Raw genomic sequence first — 22450 nt, forward strand, 5'->3', positions numbered from 1 at the left:
GGAGGTCTTAAAAACACAGGTTCTGAAACACCTGAGCTTGGATGGGCTTTAGGGCTAATTTGATTACAGCTAAAAGATACTGCCTCAGACAAAAGGCTTTTAAGGTTAAAAAAAACACTTGTACAATGAAAAGGGAGTGACCAGTTCTCCAGTTCAGCTTTTCTCTGGTTTGGTTTGGCTATTCACTGAAAGCAGTCAGACAGTTGTGAAACTGCTGGACCCAAGAGAAACAGGTCCATGTTGACCCTCCCTCTCTCTGACTTCTCTCCTGTAAGACCCTGTGTTTGATTTTACCTTTTGGACCTAGGACTGTTTATGGGGATTGTTGCAAGTATTGGGAACAATATCATCAAATTGAGATAGTCTGTTGAGTTTTTGGATAGGTTAAGTTACTCCACAGGAGAAAGTGAGGACTGCAGATGGTAGCGATCAGAGTTGAAAAGTGTGGTGCTGGAAAAGTACAGCAGGTCAGGCAACGTCCAAGGAGCAGGAGAATCAATATTTCGGGCATAAGCCCTTCATCAGGAATTATTCAGTATTCTGTTCTCTTTTGTTTGTGTTTCATTTGGTAATCTTGTAAATACATTCTGTTTTGTTTAAGACGAAGTGGTTTGACCAGTTGCAGTCCTCCTGGAATATCCGTGTTACACCTGCTTAGAATAACCAGCAAAGTTTAGACCTGGGCTACTTTCTTGAAATGTTTTGAGGGGGTCTGGCCTGGTCCATAACAACTGGAAAATATAAACGCTGAATGTATGCAGAGGTAGAGGAGCAGGAGGAGTTGCCCATTGATTGGGAACTTGGAGTACAACGATAGATATTAAGAAAACACAGTGTAGGCTCCATCAGTAGATCCAGGAGTGAACACGCCCTAGGAAGCAATCATAAATCATCAAAAGGAATCCTATTAATAGGAATGGGAGGTCAAAACAATAGCAGTCCAGAAAGATACAGAAAGCCAGATAGAGTATTTAGTTTAACTAGGACAAGAAATATATTATAAACCAGGAATACCACCAGGAGCAAAGTCCATTTGGAGTCATAGAGTTGTACAGCTTTGGTCCAGCTTGTCCATTCCAACCAGCTATCCTAAATTAATCTAGTGCCATTTACCAGCATTTAGCCTTATCCCTCTAAACCCTACCTACTCATATATCCATCCAGGTGACTTTTAAATGTTGCAATTGTACCAGCTTCTACCACTTCCTCTGGCTGCTCATTCCATATACACACTACCCTCTGTATGAAAGTTTTGCCCCTTCGATCCCTTTAAATCTTTCCCCGCTAAAAGTAAACCAATGCCCTCTAGTTTTATGCTCCCCTACCCTGGGAAACAGACCTTGGCCATTCACCCTGATGAAGGGCTTGTGCCTGAAATGTCGAGTCTCCTGCTCCTCAGATGCTGCCTGACCTGCTTTTCCAGTGCTACACTTTTTGTCATTCACCTTATCCATGCCCTTCATGATTTTAACCTCATATAAACCTCTGTAAGGTCACCCCCTCAGTCTCTGATGCTCCAGGAAAAACAGTCCCAGCCAATTCTGCCTCTCCAAATAGCTCAAACCCTCCAACCTCAGCAACATGCTTGTAAATCTTTTCTGAATTCTTTCAAGTTTCACAACATGTTTCCTATAGTTGGGGGTGGGGGCGTGAAATGAATGCAATATTCCAAAAGTGGCCTAACCAATGTCCTGCCGAGTTGTAACATCACCTTCCAACTCTTACACTCAATGCACTGACCAAAAAAAGTAAGCAAGCCAAATGCCTTTGTCACTACCTTGTCTGCCTGTGACACCATCTTCAAGGAACTATGAACCTATACCCCAAGGTCTCTTTGTTGGCAACACACTCCAGGACTCTTCCATTAACTGTGTAAGTCCTAAACTGACTTGCCTTACACAAATGCAACACCTCACAAATATTTAAATTAAACTGCATCTGCCACTGCTCAGCCCATCAGCTGATTTGATCAAGACCCCATTGTACTCTGAGACAACCTTCTTCATTGTTCACCCAACCATCTATTTTGGTGTCATCCACAAACTCACTAACCATATTTCCTATATTCACATCCAAATCATTTATAAAAACGACAAAATCTTCATGAACATTAACAAACTGTAAGAGAAATTCATAAAAGTTCAACAATGGCAATAAACAGAACTTCAGAGAGTTTGGGGTGCACATCTAAGTGACAGATAGGGGACAACTAGCCCTACCAAATGTGGTTAGGCACCAAATATATGTGCCCTGATGGGACTTTTAAGATAAAAGCAAGCATGATATTTTGAAGAAAAACTGGGTGATAAAAATATAACAATATCTTTACTGATAGGACGAGAAAACAACTTTGAAAGATTTCCTGGCTTTCTTAGTAATACATTTTGAGAGTCTAGATCAATTGTGTCAAGGCTGCATTTCTGCAGGGACATCAACTTAACAGGGAAGTGAATCTTCAACATCCAAAAGAGGCACCAAATGCAGTGGGGACACTCTGTATGTTAAATAAATATGTGTATGTCCTAAATATTGTCTCTAGACTTTAATACTTCTCAGTAATTCAGTCTTATTAAATTTGGGATGTCTTCAGTTAAAAGCAGACCATGCTATGTTTTATTGGCACGATAAGTGAAGAAACGCCGCAGAGACTGGCATTCCATCACCAAGTGGCCCTTTATTTACACATGAACAATTCTTGACTTTAGTACTGCCTCTTCAGATTGAGCTCTCAGAGCCTCAGTTTCTATGACACTCCCTTTTTTTTCTTTTTTTTTCGTGTGCTCCTTCTCCAAGGACACCCGGGCTACTCCTGTTTATTTTATTTATTTTTTCCTTTTTTCTTCCAAGGACACCCGGGCCCTAACATATACATTCCTGTTTATATTTTTTTTATATAGGAAAACACCCGAGTGGCCTGTGACAAGCAGTGCCCTTAAAGTCCTGTTTATTTATTTTTTTTATCCCATTTTTTTAAAACCCCCCACACTACCGCCTAACTGCAGTAGTGCTTATTTTTCCCCAGCATCCATGGTGTGTGTGTGTGTGTGTGTGTGTGTGTGTGTGTGTGTGCGCGCGCAGATGTGAGACACAGTGAAAGACACAAGGTGCACAAACCTTTATTCAATATCCACCACCAGGAAAATAGGAAAACACTCGAGTGGCCAGTGACAAGCAGTGCCCTTCACATCAAAAAGGGCAATGCTGTGTGATCAAACAGTGAAGGGGAGGGCAGGGACTAAATCAAAATAGAGTTGGAGGGGGAAATGATGCACTCCACTCCCTGCGGCGCCCACCTCTCCCTGAACAACTCCAGGGTGTTGGTGGACACCGCGTGCTCCCTCTCCAAGGACACCCGGGCCCTAACGTAGACACTCCCTTTTTATCAGTCAGCCAGGGCTCCCTGATTCAATATAGGCGGTGTGTAATGCAAGGGGGCTCACCTCTCGTGCTAAGCTGCATCTCAGTAGAATTTCACTGTCTTTTTTCAGCAGCAAAGGCATTAAGGTGGTAACATCCGTAATGTCCATCTCTGATTCTCAGGACTCGTCAATGCTTGATGGAGAGGGTAAACTCAGCAGTCTTTCTAACTGCTCCAAAGAGCAGAGCATCTTTTGCCACCACACTGTTTGTGAATTCACAGCTTTCATTTCGTCCACATTCTTGTTGCAGACCATTGCATCAATCAAACTTTATACATCACCAATCTTGATCTTGCGTTGACCATGCCTCTTACTCACATGGGGCCACTTCATCCCCTGTACCAAACTATCTTTCTTCCTTGGCAGAGTTGGGTGTCCGGTGTTGATATTCCTGAAGTTGTTTCACCCTCCCCCTACCAAGTTCAGGACGATCAGTGTCTTCTATCCACTAGCAACTCTATCAGAACTATCCCTGTAGTTGCATGAAGGGTAGTCCTAGAATCAAATAAGAACTGTGACAGCTTGGTATCTACCGAGGCTGTAGGCTGTTTCTTCAAGCTAGACTTCAAAGTTTGGACTGCTCTCTCTGATTGGCCATTGGATAGAACTGTCCTTATATGTCTAATACCTTCTACCTTAGGAAATGCCCAAACTCCCTGCGGGTAAACGATGGCCCATTATCTCTGATCAGGACTGACCGTATTGAAAAATGTATATGAAGCTTTTGCCTTTGTTATCTCCATGCTTGATGAATGGACACAATGCATGAGCCCAACCATACCTACTATGTCTAAGAACATTGAAACCATGACAGGGTTGACACGCAACCGAGTCAAACGTTTTCCTGGCCATTCCTATAGATGTGGGGGAGCTGCTGGCAGTAATATGTCCTTGTTGGCACTCTGGGCACTACCCCACCAATGCGGATGTGACTGCATCCAGACCTTACCACCAGACATAACTTCTCACCTCCATTTTCATTTTGGAGATCTCTGGATGGCCCTGGTAGAGGTCAACCAGTATTTAGCAGCGATCTTTGCTTGGGACATTCACTCTTACTCCCCATAATAATATGCTGTCCTCTACAGTGAGCTGGTGTCTCTTAGTCTAAAAAGATTTCAATTCTAGTTGTGATGGCCCTTTGGTTTCCCCCATCACCACGAGTTGTTTCAGTTTTGAAAGGAATGGAAGTTTTGCGTCAAAAGTCTTATATTGTCAGCTGTAATTGAGAGCGTGTCCAGAAGATTTGATATCATTACAGACTCTTCAATTGGTGGTGCGTCTGCTGATGTGAGGCAGCTCAGTTCATCTGCATTCACTACATGGCCTCTGGATAGTGTTCTAACTTGTAATTGTAAGCACATGGCATTAGAGCCCATTGCTGAACGTGGCCTGAAGCAATGGGCAGCACTGCCTTGTCTTCCTTATGCAGACCAAGTAGGGGTTTCATCCATAAAGGTATTGGTGGAACTTCCTGATTTCAAATATGATCGCCAATCCTTGTATCTCTATGTGGATGTATTTACGCACTGCATTAGCCAAAGTCCTGAATGCATATACTATTGGCATTCCCCTCCATCGGTCCACCTATGAGCTAATGCCACCCTGATGCTATACAGGGAGGCATCACAAGTCAATACCAGATCTTTCTTGAGATCATAGAGTGTCAATACCTTAGAAAATGATAGCTGCTTCTTTACTTCACTGAAAGTTAAGGCTTGTCTATGCAAATATTTTCAAGGCTGACCCTCTTTTTCGGAGTAGATGCAAAGGTGCCAGGATGGATGCCAAGTGATGATGAACTTTCCATAATAATTTACCAGCCCAAGAAATGACCTAAGCTCCTACACAGATGTGGAAGTCTTTGATCACTCTCACTTTATCTTCCAACAGGTCTAACCCAGACTTGTCGGGTTTGTATCCCAAGTAAGTAATTTGGGAGCCAGAGAATACACATTTTTATGTATATGCTGGCCTTGGAAAAACACCTTAGGACTATATCCAAGTACTCTAAGTGTTCTTTATTAGTTTTCTCTGTTATCAGGACATCATCATCCAAGTAAATGGTGACCTGAAGTAAACCTTGCAAAATGTTCTCCATCATCCACCGAAAAATTGAACAGGCTGACAATATCCCAAATAGCTGCCTCGTATACTGGTTCAAACCCTTGTGGCTATTAATTTAGCACACTTCTGGGAATCCTTGTCTAAATACAATTGCAAGTAAGCTTGGTTCATGTCCAGCTTCATGAAGGACAGCCCCCCCCCCCCCCCCCCCCCTCCCCACTAGCTCTGTGAATAAATCCTCTATTCGAGGGACTAGATATTTATTCAGCTGTGAAAAGTGGTTTATTATTTGTTTAAAATCCCCACAAAGGTGAACCAAGCCGTCGGGCTTCACTATCAGATCGGCCAGTGCTGCCCATTTCACAAGTTGGACTGAGTTTGATAATCTCTTCACTTTCCAGCCTACTGATTTCTGCCTCTACTTTTGCCCACAGAGCAAATGGCACTGGGTGGATCTTACACACTCATGGAATTGCTTCCTGGCCAACATGCAAGGCTTGGCTCCTCTGATAGTCCCTCAACCTTCCTGGAAGATATCCGTGTGTTTAATTAGGACTTCAGTCAGACAGCCATTTTCTTATGAAAAACTATTGAGCCAGTCAAGGTGAATCTCTCACAAACAATTTCACCCCAACAAGCTTGGGCCCGAGTCTTTTATTACAATTCAGCTGGTAACTGAACAAGTTGCTTTCATAAGACACCGGAACCAAAGTTGTACCCTTAATCTGTAAAGTCCCTCTGTATAGGTTGTCAGTCTAGCCGAGTTCTTGCACAAAGTTAAGAACTGGAGTCCAGAGCAAATTTTGTTAAAATTTGGCTTTGCAATCACTGAAACGGCCGTTCCAGTATCGACCTCCATTGGAACCGGGTGACCATTTAACCAGCCATTTATTTTGATTGCTTCTGATTTTGATGTTGCTAAACAATTTAACTGTTACAAACCAAATGTAGGTGGGCTTGCCAGGGTATGAACTCTCCTGGTTCCCCTTCTGGATACTGGCCAGTGAGGTATCTTATTCCTTTTAGGTTGAGTCAGACACTTTTCTGTCTTGAGTCCACATACTGGCAACAAGTACAATCGCTTGCCAGCCAGGATCCTGAAGAAAGTTTTAACGATTTGGCTGAGGCGAGGTATTGCTGTGGGCTGACCTAGAGTCCCTCAGATCAGGGTATGTCTTGAGTGAGGCTATGCAATTGCCTGCCGAGGGCTGAAGGGCCTGTTCTGGGCCTGTATTGTTCTATTGCACTCAAATGGTGATCCCCAAGCTCAGTCAGACTGGTGAGACTGTCCACTTCCATCAAAATACCCTGCATTCTCATATGCTCACCTTGCCCCATTTTCCAATGATAAAGTGAGTTGTAGGCCTATTTGGGGTGAAATAGTTCAGGTAGTAGGCATTTTTGCATACTTACATCATTACTTCCACATACTAAACGGTCTCTCAGCATCCCATTAAGGGTTAAATGGAAGTCACAGTCTTCTGCCACTTGTCTTAACCTAGTCGGAAATTCTGATACAGATTTTGCTAGTTCTCAACTTGCCAAGTAAAAACAATAGCATTTCAGAATTAGAGGAGATTTGGGGTTGTAATATTTCTTCATATGTCTGTCAAAGGACAGCATGGTAGCTGAATGATTAGCATTGCTGCCTCACAGCACCAGGGTCCCAGGTTTGATTCCATCCTCGGGCGACTGCTGTGTGGAGTCTGCATGCTCTCCCAGTGTCTGCATGGATTTCCACAGTCTAAATGTATGCAGGTTAGGTGGATCAGCCATGTTAAATTGTCCATAGTGTCTAAGGATTTGTAGCCTAGGAGGATTAGCAACTGGAAATGCAGCGTTACAAGGATAGGGTTGATTAGGGTGTGATGCTGTTCAGATGCTTAGTGTTGACTCAATGGGTTGAATAGCCTGTTTCCACACTGTAGGGATTTTATGAATTCTTGAAAGGTTTTAGTTAGACTCCAAATGATAAAAAATACTGCACTCCACAGACTGGCAAGAGAATAACTCGTTGCTTTTTTTCTTTTACAATGTCATTTGCCCAGAAAAAAATAACATATTCTTTCCATATACTGGTCCAAGTCCTCAACGGCAGGATTGAACACGTCAAAGCTTTCCAAACAAAAGCATGATGTAAGAACTGCTCATCCCAACTCAAAAGCAACTGTTGTGAGTGTGTTTCTTCAGGAACGTGCTTTCCTCTTGTCGCCACTGCAATAACTCCATACAAGCTGGTATCCCTTCACCAAGTCACCTTTTTATTTACCCATGAACATCCTTAACTTTAGTACTGCCTCTTCAGAGTCAGCTCTCAAGAGTTTCAGTATCTCTGACACTCCCCTTTTTTTGCATGAAATAACTGCACAGAAGCTGGGTCCCATCACCAAGTCACCCTTTTATTTACTAGTGCACAGCACACTGGCTGTGGCTAGCCAGCTCAAAGTCAGTGTTCAACTGAGGAAGCTCTAATCCCCAGTTATACTTTTTTTTTCTAAATCTCTTGTTTATTTTTATATTTTTCAAAATATTTAACCCCCACACTCCTGCCAAACAGCGGTAGTGCTGACTTTTCCCAGCACCCATGTCATGTGTGTGCAAGTGTAGGACACAGTGAAAAAACGAGTGCAGAAAACTTTATTCATATTCCACCACCAGGAAGAAAGGAAAACACCCGAGTGGCCAACATTCCCCTTTTTGTCTGTCAGCCAGGGCACCTTGATTGGACCAGATTAACAGCCCCAATCAGGGAACCCATTCTATGAGGTCCAGTTGGCTGACTTTGTTACAAACACTACAATAATGAGCAACTTCTAAACACCTTTATGATATATATAGATGATTTTTTGTGAGTGACAGGAGTAAATTTGAAACATTGTCATAAATGAAGCAAAATTCACAATTAGAGATAAGGTTTCTGGGGTTTTTCAGTACACTGGATTGAAAAACAGGCAGCATGGATTATTTATCACTTTGCATCAATAATCTTATTTGGAAAATGCTAGTTCTATTCCTATTAGTCAAAGTAGAATGTCACAAAGACTGTAGCGGCTTATAAAACTGAAATGGAGGAATTGTAAAGTTTAATCGTGCAGCTGAATTGGCTGGATACCCAAACAAAGCCCGCTTCATATTTTGAAGTAATAGAGTCTAGTACAGCTATGAAAATTTCCAAGGTGGAAGATATTATTTGGCAAACAAAACATTGGAAAAAAATAAATTTCCATCATTGGAAGATTGAAAGAACATGACATTTGTGGTTTTTAGTGATGTTTTTCATGCAAATTCCTGTGATTGATCCTCCAGCACAGATTTACATTTGTTTTTACGAGAAAGGAAGATAAATGTTGCCCTTGATCTTATGAAGCTAAGAAGATCAAAAGAGTACTAAGAAGTGCCTTGGCAACAGAAAATCTTTTTTTGTGATGAAAGGGTAGATGTAGCATTTTCCTTAAAGTATTGGAAGAAATTTTAAAAATGAATACAGCAGCAATGCCCACTGAGTAGCACATAAGTCACAATTGGATAATATGCACTCAACATAATATGTGAATGAGAAAATTCTGAGGAATATGACCAGTTTACAACACACTGGGGAATGGAGGGATCGGAATGGAGGGATCTTCAAATTGAAATGGGTGGATTGCAGCAGTCAGCTATTTGAGTGTTTTACACAGAATGAAACAGGTTCTAAGAAACTGATAGATATATTGGAAAAACAACACTTGGTATTTTAGTGTGCTCAGCAAATAGTGGGAAAATAATATGTTTCCATTTAGTATTTTTCTTATTATGTATTGCTTTATTTAAAAAGCATATCAAAAATGGACGAAAGGAATGCCTGAGACCTATTGGAACAGGGAACAGATGTTGGATATATTTTACAATACAATACACTTTAGGAACGAGTCTCCTGGCCACTAACCCTGTGCCAATTCCTAGTCCTTATATGGACTCAGTACTTCTTGCCTATGCGTGATATCTATCCCTCTATTTGCCCCACATTCATGTGCCTATCAAGATACACCTTAAACGTTGCTAACTTTCCTGCTTCCACCACCTCCACGGGCAGTTTGTTCCAGGTACTCACCACCCTCTGTGCAAAAAATCTCCCTGCACTTCTCGCCTAAACTTTCCCACTGTCACCTTGAACATGTCTCCTATTAGGGTTGAACTTTCAAACCTGAGAAAAAGCCTCTGACCATCTACACTATCTATGCTTCTTATAATTTTGTAGACTTCCATCAGGTTAACCCTCAGTCTCTGTCTTTATAGTGAAAACAATCTGAGTTCATCCAACCTCTCCTCATAACTAAAACGCTCCAGACTGGCAACATCCTGGTGAACTTTGTCTGCACTCTCTCCAAAGCATCCACATCCTTCTGACAGCATGGCCACCAAAACTGCACTCAATATTCCAAATATGGCCTAACTAAAATTTATTACAGCTTCAACATAGAGTCATAGAGATGTACAGCACGGAAACAGACCCTTCGGTCCCACTTATCCATGCCGACCGGTTATCCCAACCCAATTTAATTTGACCTGCCAGCACCCGGCCCATATCCCTCCAAATCCTTCCTATTCATGTACCCATCCAAATGCCTTTTAAATGTTGTAGTTGTACCAGCCTCCACCATTTCCTCTGGCAGCTCATTCCATACACGTACCACCCTCTATGTGAAAAAGTTGTCCCTTAGGTCTCTTTTATATCTTTCCCCCCCTCACCCTAAATCTATGCCCTCTAGTTCTGGACTCCCTCAACCCAGGGAAAAGACTTTGTTTATTTATCATATCTATGCTCCTCATAATTTTGTAAACCTCGATAAGATTACCCCTCAGCCTCCGACGCTCTAGGGAAAACAACCCCAGCCTGTTCAGCCTCTCTCTACAGCTCAAATCCTCCAACCCTTGCAACATCCTTGTAAATTTTTTCTGAACCCTTTCAAGTTTCACAACGTTTTTCTGATAGGAAGGAGACCAGAATTGCATGCAATATTCCAACAGTGACCTAACCAATGTCCTGTACAGCCTCAACATGACCTCCCAACTCCCGTACTCAATACTCTGACCGATAAAGGAAAGCATACCAAACGCCTTCTTCACTATCCTATCTACTTGCAACTCTACTTTCAAGGAGCTATGAACCTGCACTCCAAGTACTCTTTGTTCAGCAACACTCCCTAGGACTTTACCATTAAGTGTATAAATCCTGCTAAGATTTGCTTTCCCAAAATGCAGTACCTTGCATTTATCTGAATTAAATTCCATATGGAACTTCTCAGCCCATTGGCCCATCTAAACAAGATCCTGTTGTAATCTGAGGTAACCTTCTTCGCTGTCCACAAACCTCCAATACAACTTTGCTATGCTCACTTCCATAAATTGCTACCTTTTATATTCGATGCCCCAGCCAATGAAGTGTGCTGTATGCCTTCTTGACTATGTTATCCACCTGAACTACCACTTTCAAGGATCTGTGGACCTGTACCCCAGATCCCCCTGCATGCCAAAGCTCCTAAGGGTTCTGCCATTTATTGCATAATTCACACCCGAATTTGATCTTCCAAAATGCATCATCTCACATTTGTCCGGATTAAACTCCATCTGCTATTTCTCTGCCGAAATCTATAATCTATCTATATCCTGCTGCATCCTCTGGCAATCTTCTTTACTGCCTGCAACTCTGCCAATTTTGGCATCATCTGCAAACTAACTAACCAGACCATCCACTTTTTCCTCCAGATCATTTATATATTACAAACATCAAAGGTTACCTCTGGAACACCACTGGTTACTTATCTCCATTCTGAAAGTACCCTTCCACTAAAACTCCCTGACTTCTTTAAGCAAATTTTGTATCCATCTAGCCAGCTCACTCCAGATCCTATGATTACCCCTCAGCCTCCGATGCTCTAGGGAAAACAACGCCAGCCTGTTCAGCCTCTCTCTACAGCTCAAATCCTCCAACCCTTGCAACATCTTTGTAAATTTTTTCTGAACGTAAATGGGGAAAGTAATTCTTGGCACCTCCTCAAGAATTACTTTCCCCATGTACACCCATGCTGCCTAAACAAAGTTAATTTTCTTCCAAATGTGAATAATTCCTATCTCTCAGTATCTTCTCCAATAGCTCCCCCACCACTGATATCAGGCTCACTGGCCTGTAATTACCTGGATTGTCTGTGTTTCTCTTCTTAAACAAAGGAACAACATTCGCCATTCTGCAATCCCCTGGAACCTTGCCTGAGGCCAAAGAGGATGTGACGATATCTATTAGCTAAAGATTAATTCTGTGTGAATTGCTTGTATAAATCTGGGGCACTAGAAATCAGTGATGTGTGAATTTTATGGAGTGTGGTTAACTGAAACAAATGTCTCACTAAAAGCATCTGTTTCTTAGAATAAGTGCCTGGGAACCTGATACAATCTCTGAACAACAATATCTCTATGTACCCAGTAATGCCTCATTAATGAACTGTAACTTATTCTTAACAATGGAAGTTGTTGGAATCAGAGTAAGAAATTATCATCAGTCTATAGCTGTCAGGAATTCAGTTCCATTGACAGATTTCAGTGGTCATGTGAAGTTATCACACTTTATCTTTACTTCTAGTCTTTGGTACATGAAAGATTTGTTTTTCAATTTATTTAATCAGTAACAGAATCCAAATTTCTAAAGCATCATTCTTCACCAAAAACATGTGTCATTTTCTAAAACCAAGTTCCTGCTACTTACGACTGCATAACTGAACCTTGTAATCAAATTTTCACCAAAATGTCTCCATCAAAGTTTCAAATAAATTATTATATAAGACAGATGTGGAAAGCCATCCTTCTTCATACTTCTTACTTTGTCTGTAGGCATTGACATGTCTGGACAAACCATTCTCCTTCAACATCTCTCCAATACCATATAACTGAAATGTGACTGCCTTTGCCTGATTCCTTTCCTTTCTATCCAGTTGTAGCCAGAGAATGGGTTTTCTTTGTATTTTGTACCATTGACTCTGGATATACATCATGTTTCTTCTGACATCTGCTAACATTTTAACAATTTCCAGTTTCCTGGCGCTGATCATCCCTCTATTCACCAATAGATGTCCATATACTGTAGACCTCCATTCATCACCATGGGCACCAAATTCATCCTCACTTTTGCTGGCTAAAACAGACCTTGTGTTAAACATATTCTGCTTTGACCCCACTCACTTCCAAATAGAAGGGAATAATATGCAACCTGTGTCATAGCAATGCATATTTTTTATAGGGTGTGTGGAAACATTCTTTATTCCAGTCTTGCACAGACTCTCTCACTTATCTCTTATACCAATACAATCATGACTGTATCAATGTAGCTTCCTGTTCTTGCCCCAACTTGGAAAATGTCCTCAACTTTTCTTTCTATTTCGGTGTCTCCTTCCCTTCCCATCGATCCATCTTTGACACTTCCCTTTCTTTCCTTGATTTTTCTCTCTCTATTTCTGTCATCAGTTGGCAGCTAATAACTACTGCAAGTTGGCTTAACCCCACAACTATTTTATCCCACTCCATCTCCTGTAAGAATACTGTTCCTTTCTCTGAATTTGTTCATCTCTGTTTCAACTGACCTGAAGATGCAAACTTTCACTCAATGCTCCCCCCAGTATAATATCAAACAACAGGACATCAACATCTAATCAGTCAATTTATGATTCACCCTTCACTTTATTCAATCACTTATGATTTTAAAGATGTCTCTGAAATTTCCTTTTAAGTCTCCCGTACTCTGAAAGCAACAATACTATATCCTCCTATCTATCCATGCAACTACAATACATCATCCTTGCAGCAACTGTAGTAAATACTTATATATCCTTCTTAAAGCTTTCAAATACATCCTTATGTGGGCTGCCCAGAGTTGTTCCTCCCAAGATACACCATGCCACACTTTTCTACATTGAATTTCACCTGTTATTGGTCCGTCCATTCCACCAGTTTGACTTTGAGAAAGAGAGGACTGCAGATGCTGGAAATGCGGCACTGTTGAAATCTAAGGTAACCTTCTTGGGCTGAATGCTGGCAGGTGGGACTAGATTGGGTTAGGATATCTGATCAGCATGGATGAGTTGGACCGAAGGGTCTATTTCCATGCTGTACATCTCTATGACTCTAATTAATGTATACAATAAAACACAATAGTCTGGGAAACACGATGTATATTTTATTTCTTAAATACAAGATTTTATTTCCTTTCCTCAGCTAAGGATTCCCTTCTATCATGGTTGACAGGTGCCTCAGGTATGCCCATCCCATTTCATTTCCACAACTATGACCTGTCATTCAACCAATCTCCAAATTCAATGGATCATTGCCATTTTTGCTATCACCAACACAATGCTAACAACAAACATACTTTTCACTCCTGTGGCTTTTCAGGATTCTGCAGGCACTATTGTCTTTCTGTTACCCTGGTCCACTCTTTAAGCACTCCAACACCATGTCACTTCCCTGCAATAGCTCTGATGATAGAAAAACTGACCTTATATACCATTGCCACAGTCATTTCTAGTGAAACAGCTATGTCTGTCTTTCAATGTATTCATGCTGTTTATGATACCAAGAGGGCAAACAGAAAATAAATGATTGCTTTGCTGACAATTCCCTTCAGTCTTTCAGCTTGAAGTGAGTTTATGGTTGCTTGTTATTTTATATTTCCATGCAATATCAAACCTGACCTCTCTGTTCTTCCTTGGCCACTTCCACCACTGTAGTGAAGCTCAAAGTAAGCTCATTTTTGATTGAGTACTTTAGATCTTCCTGACTATGACTGATACACCCACTTTTTTAGATGGATGTGGTTAGTGATAATTGACCTTTATGCAAACAGTTTTCTTTTCTCAGTAGGTAGTGAACTCTCTACCTCAGAAAGTTACAGTGATAGATTACCAGAACTTTTAAAGTGGAAGTGGACAGAATTTTGAAATACTGACAGGCTGCGGTCAATGGGGAGTTGGCACGAAAGGGGAGTTGAAGCCTGGAAGAGATCAGCCATAATATTATATAGTGAGGGAAACACTTAAGGAAATGAATGTCCTACACATTCTCCTATTTCTAATGTTCTTATGTCCTATACACATCTTACTGTCTTAACTTATACCAACCATTTTGTTTTGCACAATGATCTTTTTTTGTCATTTAAACCTGGCTTTCTTCTATCTTATTTTGGACATAACAATTTTGTTTTCTTGTTCCCTTGTCCTTTCTTTTGCTAACTGTGTATATGCTTAAAACCTGTTACACTTCACACTTTTGCCAAAAGGTCATTGATTTAAAATTTTAACTATTGTTCAGTCTCCATGCTGAGAATTTTTGGCATTTCTGTTTCAGCTGTTAATTCAGCTGTCACTGTGAGGCAAAACATTTTAATAAAGGTGATAAATTTGCAGATTTTTATCTATTTGGCCGAGAAAGGATTTTGACATTAATATAGATCACTTCACTACATTGAAATTAGGTTTGGTCCACAATGTGTTAATTCCTATAAACGTGTGTTATCCAGGATGCGGGTTTGGCTCTATCATAGAAACCAAACAAAGTAGCTGCTGGAATTTTGAATTCACATAATACAGTACCAATTTGAGACAATAAGGTGGCTATTAGTACATTCCCAAGGGATTTATACCTGTAATGTTGAATTGCTTTCCATTTAAAGACACCTGCAGGGATCTTAGAAAATAGCAATACTGTTGCCATGGTTTCCACACTGGGACAGGCAGAGGCAGACTCCTTATTGAAGGTGAGAGCTTTGTAAAAGAGCTTAGCAAACCAAAGCTTAATGTAGAGAGAACAAGAGCTGTGGAGGCGTTTAAGGTCAGGCTTTTGTCTTCCCCACTTAGTGGGAGTAACAAATTGCAGCATTTCATTTGTCATGGGAGGACAGAAAACCCTCACTTTAAGCCAGTACCAATCAGTGGCAAAGCTATGTTAAATTGCTATTTAATTGCTGGTCTTTTCTGCAATCTACCTTCCAAAAGACAATAACAATGATGTAATGACACATGTTAGATCATAGTACTCCAAAGACACAATATGAAAGTCAAAAACCCTTACAAGCTAGCATAAAGCACGTATACCTAATCAGAAAGAATGCTGGTCTGTATATGGGATGCTGCAACTGCAGAATACTCAGGGCAGATTGCATGCAGCACAAGGAATCGTTCTCCCAACCACACAAGAATTAAGTGCTGAAGTACGAGTGTACAGACCCTGAGACTGTGCTCAATAAAATAAAGATTAGCCATTTCCTTATCTCCCACAATCTTACTCATTCTATTTAATCTCAAATAATCCACAACTCAAGCAGTCATTCTCATTTCTCAATAACATCATTATTCAACATCAGTGGTTGACATTCAAGCCTAAAAAAGACTGCCGAAGTGCCATGAACTCAGCATTCCAGAAATCCTTATTTCTCCAAAATAAAAAGAAAATGTGCCTGAACTGTTCTCTTCCTCCACAATTCTTATTCCTTTTCACTCTTACTGCCTGCTCAGACTCCTGTTGGGCTTATAAAGAATGTTTTATAAATCCTTTTCCTCTAATATGCTGAAGGATTGGGACACCCTGAATTATTTGATTTATACACTAAACTAAAACAAGGAGATGAAACTAATGTTATATGTTATATATGAGTACTACACATTATGCATAAATGTTTAAATATTCCATACAAACATGAAATAGAGTTGCCAATTATATCCCTAACACTAATTTTCCATCAATGAGTCTTTCCAATAACATCTGTTTACTCACTGTTCAGAAAACTTGAACATCAGTTACAACCTCTCTTTTGTCTTTTCCAGTGCATTCATGATACAAGTCCACTGGTACCATTGTATCCCTGTAGCCTGAATGATCTCCTGTATTTTGTATCCATTATCACGGAGTCACTTAGGAAATAGGCAGGAGTTTCGCTCTGATAGCTGAGGAAGGTTGAGGGCAAGGGAGTTAAATGGGATAGACTTCAAACAGATCTAGCAATTCAAGACTGGACATCGATGAAGTGCTGTGAGCCACCAAAGCTGAAGAATTGTACTCCAGCACAATCAGCAAACTTAGGGCCCAACCTATTTCCCCACTTAATCATTGCCGTCAAGCCAAGGGAACAACCCTGGTTCAATGTAAAGTGCAGGAGGGAATGCCAAGAGCAGCACCAGGCAAATGTAAAAATGCATTTCTGATGAAGAGCTTATGCTCAAATGTCGACTCTCCTGTTCCTCGGATGCTGCCTGACCGGCTGTGCCTTTCCAGCACCACACTTTCTGACTCTGATCTCCAGCAGCTGCAGTCCTCACTTTCTCCTAGTAGAAATGAGGTGTCAATCTGATAAAGCTGTCAAACAGGATTGGTGTTATGTATGCAGTTAGGAGTGCTTACTGCTCTTTTAAGAGAGTGGGTCAGGTGACCCAGAGCAGGAGCTTTGGATTAACCCAGGACTAGTTGCAAACCATGTAACAATTTGTTCCCTGGTTCAAGTGCTATTGGCCTACTTCTTGGACTATTCATAATTTATAAATTGACAATAAATCTAATAACTGGTTTCAGGGCTGACTGTGACTAGGCTAGACCATCAACTGTGTGCTACCATTATTTCAGAAGAAAGGAAGGAGATTGAAGGTCACCAGGATTTTGGAAGCTGTGAGGGATTGAGGAAGTAGACTTGCTGAGAGACAGACCAAAACGTCAAGGGAAGCAGTCATGAGTGGACTCAGGCTGCAGCTGACAACTGAAAAGGGGAGTGCTCACCCGGGAGCTTAGTGAAGTTGCCACAAAGAGCATCACTTAGGGGACTTGGGCTGCAAGCGGCTGTCAGCTACCTAGACTCAAGTGGCAGGAAAACAATGGTGGGCCAATTTGGAACAATGGGACTATTTGATGAAGAGATAAAAAGTTGGATTGTGTACACTGAATATTTTAATGCTTATTTGGAGGCAAATAGAGTGGCTGAAGACTTAAGTGTACTGGTTTTCCTAAGTATATTGCAATTCTAAGGAGTCTCAGGCAACCAGAGAAACCAGCAGAGAAGGCTTATAAAGAACTATGTGGAGCATTGGAAAGTCATTTTGCAACAAAGTCACTGATGTTCTTGGAACATTTCCATTTTTATAAATGAGTACAACTGCAAGGAGAGTCTGTTGCCCAATTCATGGCTCCTTTAAGAAGGTTAGCGAAACATTACAAATTCAGAGGGTTACCCCAGGATGCCTTGCAGGGCTGGCTGGTTTGTGGCCTTCGATGTGAAGCCATTCAAGAGAAGCTGCTAACAAAAAGAGACCAGATTTCAAGGCAGCTTTCAAAATCGCTGCCTTGGTGGACTGGACAGCCTGTGAAGCAACACTCTTGGATATTGGTGCCCAGGTACATTAAATAGTGGAAGCTCAACAGAGTATGGCACCAACTGCAGAATGTCACTGATGTGGCAATTCTGGCCACAAGGAATCAACATATTGGATTCGAGAAGCCCATTGCTGAAAATGTAAAAACATGGGGCCATATTGTCCAAAATTAATGGTTGAAAACCCAAATAGATAAAAGGGAATCCAAGTGAATCAATCCTGAGGACAAGACATAAAGTACATGTCACCAGCCATGGAGTAGACAAGGATTCAGCTGGGTCTGCGGAAAAAGAGTCAGCAGACCTTTGGTTAAAAAAATTTGTTGGTACGGGATGAAGCTGATTGTTTCTGTGCTCTTCTGTGACAAGGATGGCTGTGGAAATGGACTCGGGGTTTTGAAGAGGCTTATTGGAAGATAAAGCAAGTCCTAAAAAAGTCAGAAGTATTAACACACTTTGACCTGAAATTGCAACTACAGTTAGCATGTGTGACCTTACCTTATGGAATTGATACTGTAATGTCAATTGTCTTGCTGAATGGAATGAAAGGCCATTACATTTGCATCAAGGTGACTAATGAAATCAGAAGAGAATTATGTCCTAGTTGATAAAGAAGGATTAAGCATCATTTTCAGTGTTCAGAAGTTCTCCCATTTCCTTTACGGCATTTTGTGCTGTTGACCAACTAGAAGTCACTAACCTCCATTTTTGGCGTGGGTATGGGATAGCCTCAATGGCGGCAGCATGCTTGTAAAGATAGGCATAGCTCTGTCTTTTGACAGATGAAATCAGAGATTGACAGGAGGAGAAGCATGGCAACACAGGTGCCTGGTAAGATTACCAGTACCAGGGAATGCAGATGTTTCCAAAAAGGACCTGAAAATCATGCACTTTTCCCAGAAAAACAAGATACCTGTGTCAGCAAGTCAGGTGCAAAACGTTACCCAGAAGGATTCTCCAAGTGATGGAGCTAGTCCTGAGAAAGAGCAGCAGTTAGCGAGGTTTGAGAACATATGTAGCTCATGTTGAGGTTCTTGAGGTAGGTTTGCTCATTGAGCTGGAAAGTTCATTTTTCAGACATTTCGTCACCATACTAGGGAACATCATCAGTGAGGCACTAGTGGTATGGACCGCTTTCTATTTTTATGTTTAGGTTTCCTTGGGCTGGTGACATCATTTCCTGTAGTGATGTCATTTCCTGTTCTTTTTCTTAGGGGGTGGTAAGTGGGATCTAAATCAATGTGTTTGTTGATAGAGTTCCAGTTGGAATGCCATGCTTCTAGGAATTCTTGTGCGTGTCTCTGTTTGGCTTGGCCTAGGATGGTTGTGTTGTCCCAGTCAAAGTGGTGTCCTTCCTCATCTGTATATAAGGATACTAATGAGAGTGGGTCATGTTTTTTTGTGGCCAGTTGATGTTCATGTATCCTGATTGCTAGTTTTTTGCCTGTTTGTCCAATGTAGTGTTTGTTACGGGTTATTGTAAGGTATTTTGTAAATGACATTAGTTATGCTTGTTGTCTGTATGGGGTCTTTTGAGTTCATTAGCTGCAGTTTTAGTACATTGGTGGATTTGTGGACTACCATGATGCCAAGTGTTCTGAGTACTCTGGCAGTCATTTCCGAGATGTCTTTGATGGAGGGGAGAGTGGCCAGGGTTTCTGGATGTGTTATGTCTGCTTGTTTGGGTTTGTTTCTGAAAAATCGGTGGACTGTGTTCATTGGGTACCTGTTCTTTTTGAATACACTGTATAGGTAATTTTCCTCTGCCTGCGTAGTTCCTCTGTGCTGCAGTGTGTGGTGGCTCATTGAAATAATGTTCTAATGCAGTTTCTTTTGTGGGTGTTGGGATGATTGCTTCTGTAGTTCAGTATTTGGTCAGTATGTGTTGTTTTCCTATAGACACTGGCTTGAAGATCCCCATTGGCTGTTTGCTCTACTGTGACATCTAGCAATGGCAGCTTGTTGTTGTTTTCCTCCTCTTTAGTGAATTTTGTGCCAGTAAGGGTATTATTGATGGTCCTGAAGGTTTCCTCTAATTTGTTTTGTTTAGTGATGATTCACGTAGTGGACTCAAAGTTTGGGTTGGATGATTGGCAGAGTTGTTTGTTCGTGTCTCTGCATTACCACCTCTGCTAAGAACCCTGATATTGGAGGTCCCATGGGTGTTCTGTTGGTTTGTTTGTAGGTTTTGTTGTCGAAAGTGAAGTGGGTTGTAAGGCACAGGTCCACTAGCTTGACGGCATTGTCCTTGCTGATGAAGAGCAGCAGGCATTGTAACTGTCCAGAATTATGCCAATACTTATCTATATCAGACTGTTGTTTAATATGGGAAAAGAAGTCCTCCCCTGTTAAGAGGAAAGGTGCTGGAACAAGTGGACCATTGGCACCCTGGCATAGTGTGAATGAAGGATTTAGGCTAGAGCTAGTTTTGATAGCCAAATGTGGACTCCCAGGTTGAGGAGAAGTCAGGATCATGCACATCTTGCGCATTAATAAGGAAGGCACCATCGTTGTCCACCCCTTCACCCATGGGAATGGCTTCAATCACCATGGAAGCAGATTCATGTCAATTTCGCAGGACCAGGAGAGGGACAGATGTAACTAGTGGTCGTGGATGTCCACTCCAAGTGGCCCAAGGTGGCGATTATGAAGTTGGGAATAGAAGAAACAATGATAGTTCAACAAAATGAAATATTTGCCAAACAAGTTGTGATTGGCAATGGTTCACAGTGTGTAGTGAAAGAGTTTGTGGAGTATCTGGAATACCATGGAGCAAGAAGGTGAAATTAGTTCTACATCCATTGGCAAAAAACGGCCAGGTCAAGAGATTTGTACAAACCCTGAAGCAAGCTTTAAAGGCCTCCCAACAGGAGGGTTCACTGGATAGTGAATCAACAAGTTCCTCAGCATGTAGAGTAACACACTACATACAATGACCCAGTGCTCACCAGCATCCTAGATGTTCAACCGCCTGGTGAGAGCCATGTTTGACTTACTGCGGATGAGGGAGACCAGAGAGGTGGTTGAGTGAAATCAAGAAGGACAAATGCCAGAAGAGCTACAATCCTGAGGTTGAGGAAATTCCAAAGAGAAGACACCACTTTGGCCAGGAACTACATATCTGGGAAAAATGGCTCAAAAAGGATCCGTTATTGTATACCATCTCTGGATGAGCTGGTTTGGAGGAGATATGCAGACCATCTGATTGCTGTACCTCTCTAACAAGGGAAATCCCTGCAAAATTCAGAGCCAACCTGGATGGAACCAGTGGTGTCAACTGAGTCATGTATCTTCCAGCTAGGATAGCCCATACCCAAGGAGGAGAAAACAACTGTGTCACAAGAGAATAGCAGCAGATGCATCTGCTAAACAGCAGGAGCTTTCAGAAGTCTGGGAGAATACACCAGAAGAGGCTCCTGACAAGCAGCTTGTCCTCTGGAAACTACCATCCCCGAGAGACTAATCGTGTCAATGTAGATGACGGAAGCAATGCCCTTCTTAGAGGAGGAGTGGCCATTTGTACATGTTTTCCATGTTTTTTGTAAATATTCCTGACTATATACATATGTTGTCCATGATGCCTGTAGAATTTGACACTTCTTAGCCAAAATTTTCCTGATCTGAAAATGTGTTGCTGGTTAAAGCACAGCAGGTTAGGCAGCATCTAAGGAACAGGAAATTCGACATTTTGGGCCAGAGCCCTTCATCAGGAATCGTAGGCAGGTGCTGAGGAAGGAGATGTGGCTGTGGTAGCGGGTCTGTTTGAGAACGTGGCTGAAGAGCTTCTGTGCAGAGGAGATGACCTGGGGGGTGCAGTGAGAGAGAGACTCACTGAAATCTTTGTAGAGGGAGGAAGAGAGCTTCTTCAAGGAAGGCATCCTTGCAAGAGGATTCGCAGTAGGTTAAAATCTTCGAGTAAAAAGTGAGGTCTGCAGATGCTGGAGATCAGAGCTGAAAATGTGTTGCTGGTTAAAGCACAGCAGGTTAGGCAGCATCGAAGGAACAGGAAATTCGACGTTTCGGGCCAGAGCCCTCCTGCTGAAACATCAACTCTCCTGCTCCTTGGATGCTGCCTGACCTGCTGTGCTTTTCCAGTGCCACACTTTTCTACTCTGATCTCCAGCATCTGCAGTCCTCACTTTCTCCTTTTCCAGTACAGTTTCAACACTGGCATCTACCTGACAATGTGGAAAATTGCCTGGTATGTTCTGTACACAAAAGCAGGGCAAATCCAACCCCGCCAATTATCTCCCCATCAGTTCACTCTCGATCCTCTGTAAAGTGATGGAAGGTGTCATCAACAGTGTTGTCAAGCTGCTCAACTATAAATGCTCACCGATGCACAGTTTGACCACTCAGCTCCTGACCTCATTACATTACCTTGGTTCAAGCATGGACAATAACGATTAATTCCAGAGGCGAGGTGAGAATGAAAGTCCCTAATATCAAGGCTGCAAACATCCATTCCCTCCACCATGACACTCAGTAGCAAAAGTGTGTACAATCTACAAGATGCATCGCTGAAATTCACCAAGGCTCCTTAGACAGCACCTTCCAAATCCACGACCACTTCCATCTAGAACAAGGG

Source organism: Hemiscyllium ocellatum, chromosome 31, assembly GCF_020745735.1.
Source record: "Hemiscyllium ocellatum isolate sHemOce1 chromosome 31, sHemOce1.pat.X.cur, whole genome shotgun sequence".
In the NCBI taxonomy this organism is placed as follows: domain Eukaryota; kingdom Metazoa; phylum Chordata; class Chondrichthyes; order Orectolobiformes; family Hemiscylliidae; genus Hemiscyllium; species Hemiscyllium ocellatum.